The following is an 11,265-nucleotide window of genomic DNA, read 5'->3' as shown; positions in this document are numbered from 1 at the left end:
GTATCAGTCTGTTCAGGAAAATCTATTAACATGTGGAGCTGTACCTGAGGACATTGGATCAGTGCGTGAGTGAGGAAACTGCTACAAGGTTCTAATGATTGTCTGTGCCCCCAATGTAGAGATATACAGTCACTTCCTGTTCCAGGGACACAAGAGGAGGCGGGAGGAAATTTGTATCTAGTGACCACCAGAACCAATAGAGAGGATAGATTTCTCCCGCACAGACATAAAAAAAAGATTAGAAGGTAAATCTGCAACAGGAACACAAGCAGGAATGAAAAGTTTGTGGAGATTCCAGTTTTTGGAACACAGTTTTTATTGCTGCTGTGTTTGTTGGAGATTTTCCCACACTTACTAGTTGGCAACAAAATTGGGCCTGATTTATTAAAGTTCTCCAAGGCTGGAGAGGATGCAATTTCATCAGTGAAGCTTGGTGATCCAGTAAACCTGGAATGATTCTGATCCAGGATTCAAAACATTTGCTAGGAAATAGAAAATTACTTTTTAGAAATCCATTCCAGGTTTGCTGAATCACCCAGCTTCACCGATAAAAGTGTATCCTCTCTAGCTTTGGAGAACTTACTTAAATCAGGCCCATTGTCTCCAAAATTAGTGCAGAGAGTTCATACTTTATACTCCCCTACCTTTCCTGAGTCATCTCCCTTTCAAAAGAATTGGATCATCCAAAAGGACCCTAGGGCCCAATGGATGTTTGAGGGGCCCAGTTACAGCCCTCAAGCTCCTGGCACCATTGGACCATTAGTAAGAGCCATGTACATCCCTTTCTGTCATTTCACAACAGAGAACGGACTGGATGGTTTGGTGTCCTATGGAACCATACCATTGTGACAATGCACAATAAACAAACCCATCTCCTATTGTTCTCTATGGAAGCTGGGTCTACCACAGCCCATGGATGACCATCAGCTGGTTGACCAGCCTCTACCAGACACTTCAATATCAGATTTGTGGAGAGTGACTCTTTAAGATCACCTTCTTCTCCATGAAACACAATGGTGGTTAATTATTATTAGCAATGATTTCCACAACTGTAAAATCAATCCTCCTGGTAAGCAGATTTTTCACCGATTGACACAAAGCTTATGAATGAGGCTCCCAGCCTGCGATATGTAATTACGGTACAGTATTCTGGGTGAGACGGATCATTTTGGCTTTCACATTTTCCGCCGTGGCCAGACACAAAGCTTATGTGATTCACAACCGGTAACAGCAGGCTGCAGCATGTGTGCCGCAAATGAGCTGGTTCGGCTCCATCCCATATCCCGCTGCTCAGAGACGCTCGGCACAGCATGGCTCCGCACGTTTCTGGAGGAGGCTGCATTTCCGAATAGATCAGATGGGGTCATTTAAAGATCACAGCCAGCGGTGGTCGCCTGTCTGACGCTCCATAGAGAAAGTCACACAGAACATTGACGAATCCGCAGAGACCCAACACAGCGCAGAGACTGGTAGGGGACAGAGACATGTGTGCCATCTGTGCAGTGCCACCAAAGAACAGGTACATGTGCCCAATCTGTACACTTAACAGGTACCTGCCTTGGGCGGCACATCTGAGCGGGTACCGATGGACCTTTCAGTAACTTTACCAGTCTGCATTAACACATTCCTGACATTTATACAGCAACAGTATAATGTTTTAAAAAACTTCATGACAAAATATGAGAGGAATTGCTGAATGTTCTGCAGAAACTACATGGACAAAGAAGAAGAACTAGGGGGAAACCAGACACTGTCATGGGGATTTTTTCCTAAATGCCATAAGGTATCTTTTTATGCAGCTTCAAGTATATTTTTGATAATGCACATTAAATACCATGCTTGGAATGCCTTATCGCTGTTTGTGGTGTCTTTTATAATTAACCATGGGGTTCCCTTATACTTGAACCACATACCTGCCCAAGGTGGCCAGGAATGGCAGAAAGCAAGCATTTAGCACCTGCAAACTCTGATATTCACCAGATATTCACCATCTCCCAGAAGAAGGGGTACAGGGGTCATTAGTACCCCCTACCCATCTAGAAAAATGTTAAACGTAAAAAGCTTACACATTGTTCTGTATTGAACACACATAGTTATTGGTTTTAAAGTAAAATTAAATACATTTTCCCTTTACATCTTTGTTCAGTCTTAGGCTGTGTACACACTTCAGATGATTCTCACCCAATATGAACAGTTATGCTTATCTTGGGTGAGACTCTGACATGTGTACAGTGGTTTCCCTGCCTGATCCACCAATTGGAATAGGCCGCTAAACAAGTCAAGGGAGGAGAGCACATTGGGGTGCTGCTCACTTGTTCTCCACCTTCCCCACTTCAAAGAACATAATGGGCGGTGTGTGTGTAGTGCTCATTCATTCATCTGACACTATTGAAGATAATTTCCAGCAACAAAAATTGCACATATACGTATGCAGCCCTAGATATGTTTGGCCCACCGTTTTATTCTAAGGGAATTGATCCATTCCTGTACAGGATCAAGCTTTCCAGCAAAAGTGGAAATACATGGGATGGGAGAAACCAAATAACACTGTCATGGTTCTGTTTTAAATGCCGATATATGCAATGACATACCCCCATAGACCCAGTTCACCTGGGCCGTATTGCCACTTCCTGACTTGGCAAAATCCACAGACAGCTTAACTCGTCAAAACGAGAAGTTGAATCCAATGTAGTTTGACTTTAGATAGATGCAGAGGATTTGTTTCAAGTGTAAGACATAACTTTGCTATGCCATCAGTGTCGGTCGTTCCCAATGTGCAGAATTGTCTAAGGGCCCCTGTTGGCTGAGGAGGTTCCAGACCTTAATGCAGCGGCAGACTTTTCACCTCCCTTCGTTCCCCCCTGTATGCCATGACAAGTCAAGTCTTAACAATGAAATGTTAAAGTAATCTGAATAGTAGAGTTAGACTATGTACACGTGCAAAAATCTTTCACAATCTTTCACAATCAATGACAAAAGACTGCGTGATGCATGAATGAGCGCTGTACACACAGCACTGCTCTGCTCTATGGAGAGGGGGTGGGGGAGAATCAGCGAGTGGCACCACGCTGTACTCTCTCCCCTTTGCTTTCATTACGATCATTCATTGTTTTGGATCCACCAGGACAGATACATGAACAACGAACACTGTACACATGCCAGATTCTCATCCGATATCAGCCCTGAGCCTTAGAGTTAGTTAAAAATGACACATCCATCAAAGTCCACAAGATGACAACACTGCTGTGTATATTTCACTGCAGAATAGTGTTGTCACCTTGTTAGATAAAGTGGAAAAAAGCTCTATAAGCTGAATCAACAGACAATCAAAAGTTCTATGGGGACTTCTGTGCTAATGCTAGTAAAACATTGCACTATATTGTCATAATATATTCTGTTCTGATTGGCTGTCTCTGCAGATCACATAAAGTCTGCACAGCACGGGATTATCTGGCAAGAGGCTTCAGATCCCTGCGTAGCCTTAAGAAACCCTGCTAAATGGAAAATGTCCATTTCAGAATACAAATACACTGGAATCATTTTGTCCTGCTTGCAGTTGATTGTTAACCAGTCACTGACCAATCCCATTGGTTGTCAGAAGATGTTTTTGTTGGCTAATTCGTATTGTGCCCAGTAAATCTGGCAGAAGAAGGTATGAAATAATAAATAATGGAAGGTAACCTTAGGAGGAGAGGATTGGAGCGTGTCAGGGGTACATGGTTTCTAATTTAGGACATGTTTGCTCACATCGCCTTGGGCAGCCTTGTAACACTGCACAGCACTCTCTGGGAATCACTCTGACAACATCTGCAGGCTGAGGAACACAGGCACAGGAGAGCCACGGCATTAAAATATCTGCTCCAAAATAATAAATGTCCAGGAAAATGATCTGGCCGGATGAGCAAGACAAAGAAAAAGTGCAAAGTTCACTTAATTTTTCAGGGCCAATCAGAAATCAGAGAAATGAGTCACATGACTCTTGCATGAGGACCATGAGCTGGAACATGTGGAAAGTTCTCTCCACATTCCATTCCGGAATTCCCCATTTGTTCAGTGTATCCATACCCTTATCCTCCAGAAAAATAGAGACAAAGGGTTTGCCATGGCATAACGCAACAATGCTTGATGGGACTTAAAGGGTCAGTCCACCTAACTCTATTACCATTTTAGGGCAAGGTCAGCCCACCCAGCAATCTGACCATCTTCAAGTAACTTATTATTATTAAGTGAACCCTAACCAAATGATATTAATTTGGCACGAGTACTGGGTGATATAAACAGTTCCCACTGTTATAATAAAATCTTTGTATTTAGCTTTCAGGCTGAAGGGAAAATCCACCCAAACATCTGACATTTCGTTCGGCTATATCAAAGCTGATCATTTCCAAAAATTTGCTCAGCCCAGCTGTGTACACCATAATGTAAAGAAGGATTGTGAACCTGTTGTTAAGGTTTACAGGGAGTAGGTTTCTCATTGGCTGGTAGTTGTCCAGGGTGGAACTGCCCCTGTTAACCACCAGCCAATAGGAATGCGGACCACTGCGTATTTAAACAACAGGCTCACAGCTGAAGTTTACATTAGCTATTAGCAGTTGAAGTATCTTTGTTAGGATGGACAATGGGCAACGTTTACGTTGGCTGATGGTTGTCAGAGGTGTAACCTAAAACTGAGCTCACCTTTTACCTTTACCTAAAACCTTTGCCAAACCTGGAACATTTGCAGAACTGGAAACAAACCGAACAATGTAAGATTTGCTCGTCAGTGCTTTTCTCTTCTGTTGTTGCATCTCAATATTGCTGATTTTCTGCAGCCTCTTTGAAGTCATTTACTGTGTATACAAATCCCAGACATGGCTGTATGACATTTTTAGGGTGTGTGTCCTGATGGTTTGTACAATTAGAGGACACAGGCAGAGCATTGTCACCATATAACAAGAAGTGTCTAAACAAGGTCCTTTGTGGACGGATCAATATGGATTAGATTGATAAAAAGCTGCAGATTTAAAAATACTCAGGTCAGATTTTCATTATGGTTTGATACATCTGTATGACAATTCTAGAATTCAATTTTTCTGCCGCAGACGCAAAGCTTTATGTTGCTCAGAACCACTTTTATGTATGGACAGCCTTGTACAGTACCCCCCCCCCAAAAAAAAAAACATATTTCTATGCAAAATTTAGGAATTAAAGCTGAAATTTATTCTGTGATTATTTTGCCTTTCCCAAGTGATGGAAAGTTGCTGCAAGTTGGTATGAAATGATTGCATTAAAGAATAAAAATGATTCATTATGTTTCACAATGCACTAAATGTAGTTTAGGGTTTCCATCTACTTCAAACACCCAGCGATTGTCTTGTCGTCTTGGTATTGCACAGTCTTAAAATCAGCTTTCACAATATAAATATATTTTTAATGACTTTTCAATAAGCTTCTTTTGTTTAATAACCGCAGCCGCTTGGTCATCAGCTGGCCGCAAAGAAAAAAACATAAATTGCCAACGTTTTCTCCTGCAAATTAATGTCCCGCGGTCTCTCATCATCTACGCAAATCCTTTCTCCCACCGATAACGATCCGCATAGCACGGCCCCCCTGCAGTGACCGGGGCTGGAAGATATCTTCCATTAATCAGTTTTCTCATGGCCAATAATCTCCCCCAATTTGGTGGAAGCGTGATAATGAAAGTAGGCAGTGTGCGCCGACACGTTCCTGGGGCCGTCACCTTAAACCTTCTTCTTAATCCTTCTACAAACTAGAGAAGGTAGCACAGGGCCGGCAATGTGATCTGACCGGGCTCACCAGCCAGGACACGTGCTGCTTTCACTTGCAAACAAAACCCGCTTTCTTTAATAGCTGAGGATGTTTATTGCGAGAGGTTTGCTTGTTGTTCGGTGGGTCAGCCTGAGCCACACAGATGTGACACCGCTGTATGTTTTTAAGTACCCGTAATGAGCAATAGAATGTTTGTGTCTATGGACATTACAATGACACACATGATGCAGTCTGTCATTGGCATTACACAGCTGGTTTAGGTTTTATGGGTCTTATGGGGGTGCAGCCAACACTACGCCCCTGTGCACGACTAACTTGGCCCACTTTACCATCTTTACCATTTCACTGCTGTAAGGGCACCTGTTTGGCTGAGGAGGGTCCGGGGCCCTTGTGCACTGGTACAGTCTGCACTCCTCTAAGTCCACCACTGTCTCTCTTAATCCTGCCAGTAGATTCAATGTTCACCATTAACTTAACAGAGTGACATCACTGGTATGTCTGCAGTGAAATGCTTGTAGTCTTGAACAAACTTAGTCTTGTTTATGGGCGTTTTTAAAAGCACTATATTATTATTTAGTATTTATATGGCGCCTACATATTACCCTGCGCTTTAGAAAGTCCATAGTCATGTCACTAGCTGTCCCTCAAAGGAGATGCAAACATGGGGAAAACCTACAAACTTCATGCAGATAGTGTCCTGAAAAGGCCAGAGTGCTAACCTCTGAGCCACCATGCTGCCCAATTACAGGTGAGGTCTATTGCCCTGTGCAGTCATAAAATAGACATCAAATAATCGTCACTGAAAACAATCTTATGTTATTGTTTGCACTGACAGATGAATGAACGAGCACTGTACACACAATGCCATACTACTCCATGGAGAGGAAAGATGGGAAGTACGGGCAGGTGGTACTACCCCAATAGGAGTGCATTATGGTCATTTATGATGGGTCCTTTATCAATCTACTGTGGTGGATAAATGAATGATGTCAGGGGACCTCTGTACACTTCAGATTTTCACCCGAGAAGAGCAGGACCATTCAAATCAATCTGTATATAGCTGACGAACTCTGAAGATTACAATTGTTGCTGGATCTAAATGAGAGTGTGCTTCTAGATTGTAAGCTGTGTGGTCAGCCTAAAGCAAAAAAAAAAAACTTGTAGTGGGGCTACCCTAGCACTGAAAGTTTTCTCTGCTCGTTTTTGCCTGTTGTACCCGTAAAAATAATTTTTACCTACCCTCCCCTCCCTCCAGTAGACCCCTCCACTCATGAAACTGGTCTCCCAACTCCATTCTATGGCTCCCACCATGTCAGAACCATGTCATATTCTCTATGTCATCGGACCTACCTATGGCATAGAGCATCAGAAAGAAGACAGCAACCTCAAGGCACAGTAGCACAAATAACCAATAGTGGGCCCTTGTGCAGAACTAACATTGGGCCCCACCGCCAAACTGACTTGGGTCCTCTGGGGGGAAACCATGGTGGTCCCATGTGGCTAAAACGGCCCTCATGCAGCAACTGCCCCTATTTATTTATTTATGATTATAGAAGATTTTAGCAAAGTCCAATCAAATCATAAAGTGTGTGTTAATGTTAAAGGAAGTTGTCCAGTCAGATTGTATCATGTGTATTCAGTTTAAGAGATGAAATATTGCTGGTTTGCATCAGATTACTGAGATCTGCGCTGCCTTGAATAAACTTTTACATACTGCAGTCCACAGGAACTCTTTAAATGTTATTTCAGATGTTGATGCTGGGCCAGAATCTTTAATCTGCTCCCACCAATCTAGGCGGCGGCAGCTGACGGAAAACAGAAGGTAACTGACAGTCCTCCCATGAATGCGAATGGCACATTACACAGACTTTGGCTCATTATCTGAACTGTGCCATCAGGAAGCCTGGTGAGCACCTGCAGAGATCCAGGCCTACAATTTACAGCTGAGATTGTCCAGCCAGATAGATAGATAGATAGATAGATAATGGATAGATAGATGATGGATGGATAGATAGATAGATAGATAGATAGATAGATAGATAGATAATGGATAGATAGATAGAGGGATAGATAGGTGAATAGATGGTTAGATTGATGGGTGGATGGATAGATAGATAGACGGACGAATAGATGGATGGATAGATAGGTAAATAGATGGTTAGACGAACGAATAGATGGATGGATAAATAGATAGGTAAATAGATGGTTAGACGGACGGACGGACAGACGGACAGACAGATATTAGAGCAGCCATTCTCAACTCAAGTTTCCATGGAATCCCAGGGTTCCTTTAGAGCAATGTTTCTCATTCGGTCGGGTGGGTTGCTCCAGAGGTTGCTGCGGGGTTCCTTGTGCAATGCACTTAGGACCTCTCAAGTCAGAATAACTGACACCAATTATTTTTTGGCTATCTGTAAGGGTGACATTTCTCCCATTGCTCGTTGGCCAGCAATGTAAGAGGCATTCTTCCTACTGAAGACCATGCTGATGAACTATGAGCTGTGAATATAGAAACGACCTGAAAATTATTTCAAGTGTTCTCCCATGTAAAAAAGAAAGGTTAATCTAGAGGTTTGTAAGGGTTCCCAAAATTATGGCTGATTGCCCTCCTATCTAATGATGCCTGCATAGTTCTGGGGACAACGCCACTTGGTAGAGCCAGCTGCATGACTCTGATGATATTTTAAGTTGTCTGTAAAGGTGTTATTCTAGCCACCATTGTAGATAGGCAGGTTCCACAGGGGTAATAAAAGATGGATAGATAGATATTATAGAGCAGCCATTCTCAACCAAGGTTCCATTGAATCCCAGGGTTCCTCGAGAGCAATGTTTCCCAATTGGGGTTGATAGACGAACATATAGTTGGACAGATTCAATTTTTTTCTCTGTTTTTGTACCCCATTGATGTATGAAGTCCTATTTATGGAGCTGATAATACAACAATATACATGATTCTTTCTTTAGAGAGATATTTTCTCTGTTCCTGCACCCTGTTGATGGGTGAGGTCCTATTTATGGAGCTGATAATACAATATTATATATAATTCTTTCTGACCCTTCGGCTGTGATGTAGGAAGAACATCTTGCCAAGTTTGGGTGGACGGGTGGGATGTTCAAACCGTGGGGAAGTCAGCAGATTCATAGGGTGTGCATTGCGTGTACTCACCATCTCATGGTCACCCACCCACCATGTGCTTCATGTTTCTGTGAAATGTGAATCACCTCTGATGACAGAGGGGAACTCCTCTGTGGGTCTGGTTTGGGTTTTGTAATATAAACATGCTGTAGGTTAGGTTAGAGAGCCCACATAACTGCTAATCCCTCATGTCTGTGGAGAAAGAAAAAAAAATTAGATAATGATGGAGGATATAAATTACTTCATGTAAATCCATAAATGCACTGCAGTATTAACAAATCACATAAAGGATCTCTTGCTTGTCATGAATTATATCACTGGGCTTCATCATGTGATCCAAAGCCATGGCAAAACAACACGGAGGATCTATGTGGGTGTGTCACATCAATAAAGACTGCATTAGGTCTTGTTACACAGGGCTAATAATAATCATTAGAACTACAGAAACTATGGGGACTACAATTACAGACATAGAAAGATGGATTTAGTACATTAGTTCAATGTGATATTGAGAGTTGATCTCTGGAATGTATATATTGAAGCTGAACTTTTGCCTAAGCCTGCATCCCCTTTATTCCTAAACTGTACCCCCTTCTCCCTCTTCTTGCTAATTCCCCATTAAAATAACAAAAAAAAGTTCCATAACTCCTGTTAACCTATGGTTATGTGGCATACCATATCCTCTAGTGATGGCATTATGACAATGGGCGATCACAAGATCTGCCATCAGCAGGCCCAGACTGCAGCAACACCAATTGTTTCCTCTGTGGCTGTGTGTTGCACATGTGTGCTACCATTTGTTGCACTTGGTGACAATTTATTTGAATGGGCAGCCCAACACCCCATTTGGCAGAGATTTGTAACACATGGTGCACTGGCAGAACTTAGCTGAGCCCTGCTATATAATGCGCTGGTAAGGGGCCATTGGTGTGCCATTAAGAAGGAATACCATCAATGCATTTTCCCCTGCACTGCAGCACACTGCATTTATACAAGCGTTTGTGCAAGTTCCAATCAACAAAGCTCTACAAAACCGAGGTCTCTTGGTCAAACTCAGTGCTCTTGTGTTTCTTCTAAAGCTAACTTTGCAACCAAGTTGCTCTTGGGGAAAGATTCTTACATGTCCATTTTCAGGCACATGCATCTTCTTTTAAAATCAAGGAAACACACCAAAAAATCAGTGCAAACCAGTGCACTGCATAAGTTTCCCTATTACGGGCCTATTAAGAAAATCAGCAGCAAGTACTAAATATGCAGCCAGAAATGCTGTGTCCTTGCAACTTCCTGTGAGCTGACCTGAGAGCATAAAACATTTCATCTTTCTTCTGTAAACTACTAATCTTTTTCCACCTCCAAATACCGGGGAGATGAACAAAGGCAAATGGTTAAACTATAACAATAGTTCCCTCTATAGATGTAGTGTAGTGTAGCCACTCAAGGACCAGAAGTATTGCAGGATTTCCAGGTGAAAATATAAAAAAGGAGTACGGCAAAACTACTGCAACCTCCACATTTATTCATCTGGTAAGCTGCAATATTTGAACTTTTTCTCTGGCTGGACCAACACGCATTTTCTGTACTTGCTGAAAAAAATTTTAGCTTGAAAAATGAAAACTTATTCATCATCCATATCCAATGACTAGTACTATAGTAAGGATGCAGCAGGGACTGATCTATGTCAGTCAGTGCATAGTGACTTGGAATGGTGCCTGAATGAAGATGGAAATATAAATCTGATTCCATGTCCGCCATGGTAAGTAAACATGTATTGCACCATTTCAGTATTCACCTGTGAACTCTCACTTCTAGGTAAATGAACTCCCTACCTACCTATCATCATATATGGCTGTCTCCCCGTTCATACATTCCCTGAGCTCAGCATTACCTGATCATCCTGCAGGACACCTTGGCTCTAATTAATTGCTGAGCTGACACCACATCTGAATACTAATATGAGGAGATGAATCTGAGTTTCTGATTAGACCCTGTCTCCCGCAGCACCCCTCATTCTATCCACTCCCAGACTTCTAGAATTTTTGGAAGCCCCCCCAGGGGTCACCAGTCAGGTCGGGGTTTTGATTAATTCAGCATTTTCTTTATTTCATGGTGTTGGAGGAGGGGGGGGGGTTACTAATATTTCAAGGAGAATCAACTGCTTCGTAATGAGACAATGTGTGTTAATGTATGTATGTAATGTAGTGTATGAAAAAGAGAATTCAGGTGTGGGGTCAGTAAAGAGTCACTCCATCTAAAACTGATTTATCTGTATTTGGTAAAAACTGGTAAACCATCTGACATAGCACAGGACTCTGTAAGGGTAAGATCCCCGCTCTGAGATCCCAAGTATGTATACCTGCTGT

This window comes from Pyxicephalus adspersus, chromosome 2 (genome assembly GCF_032062135.1).
Source record: "Pyxicephalus adspersus chromosome 2, UCB_Pads_2.0, whole genome shotgun sequence".
In the NCBI taxonomy this organism is placed as follows: domain Eukaryota; kingdom Metazoa; phylum Chordata; class Amphibia; order Anura; family Pyxicephalidae; genus Pyxicephalus; species Pyxicephalus adspersus.
The sequence above is the reverse complement of the archived record's forward strand: the minus strand, read 5'-3'. Positions refer to the sequence as shown.